This window comes from Ranitomeya imitator, chromosome 1, assembly GCF_032444005.1.
Source record: "Ranitomeya imitator isolate aRanImi1 chromosome 1, aRanImi1.pri, whole genome shotgun sequence".
In the NCBI taxonomy this organism is placed as follows: domain Eukaryota; kingdom Metazoa; phylum Chordata; class Amphibia; order Anura; family Dendrobatidae; genus Ranitomeya; species Ranitomeya imitator.
Window position 1 is genome coordinate 1,207,424,510 of NC_091282.1, and position 1,299 is coordinate 1,207,425,808.

The window sequence follows — 1,299 nt, forward strand, 5'->3', positions numbered from 1 at the left end:
ATGACAGATAAAGCTCTGAGGAATATTCCGGATTTATATTATTATAACATAATAATATATCATTTAGGCATTTCCATTTTACATAACTGGGCCAATATGGTCTATTATGTTGGGAATGGAAACATCGGATAGTTTCTGTATTTAAGCTCTATCACCAAGACATGATGATTGATGAAGTCTCTGAAGGCAGTCATTGCATATCTACATTCACTGAAAGCAAGCGGAGGTCCGGAGAACGAGGAGTTCAGCCGCGCGTCTCTTCTGAGAGGAGTCAGTAAATGAATGGGTGGTCAAAATTTATCCCTAAATAACAGGTCATAATAACATGTTTCTATATGTTCAGACTGGAGTAATATAATACACACAGGGGTGTAATAATCCTCTATATTATTACAGGGAGGGTCCGACACTGGTAGATTTCTACTGCGCACAGCCAGTAATATCAGCGTGAGTGTATGCTGCCATCTACAGGTGAATGCAGAAAATACAGGGAGATATTATCCCTGAAATTGGAAATGATGAATGCTAAAGATTAGTTCTTGGGATAATCCACAGTAATGATCCTCCAGTGATGGAATCATTTACAGTATTTTACCATCTGAAAATACAGATTCAGCATCAGCGAGTCTTCTGTTGCTCAGTTCTGCAGATGTTCTGATCTCGCTCCGATTTATTCGGCCGTCTGACTGCTGCACCCTTAGGATAAATGCACATGGAGGTTTTTGAGTAGTCAATAAAAAGGCCCCTGAAAAATCACTCAAAAAAAGCTTCAAAAGTCACGTCCTATTCAATTCTACTATATTCCCACACAGCGTTTTTTTTTTTTTTTTATTCTATAGAAAACAAATTGCGTTTTACAATATCGGCAAAAGCTATGAGATTTCAGAAATCTGATGCAAAAACGTGTTTTTAATTTCCGGGCCGAGTTTGAGCAATGCAGCGTTTTTTAAGTCAGACACGAGAAAGCGCAAAAGCGACGCAAAAAGATTTCGCTGTGTTTTTTGATGAGTTTTTGGGGCATAAAACTAACTTTATTAAATAAGCACCGTAGACAACTATACACGTGTAAAAACAAATGCAAAGAGTCAACTCGCCTGCGCTAGAAGTCGGACGCACGGAGGCAGCGGCGCCGCGAAAGGGATAAACGAAGAGCAAAAATGTCAGCGTCAGGATCTTAATTAAAATCTCAGTTAAGTATAAAAACACGAATAAAGTGAAGAAAAAAGTCGCAACCAAACGCGTTTCAGACCGAAGTCCTAAATCATTGCATTGGTTCAGGACTTCGGTCTGAAACAAGTG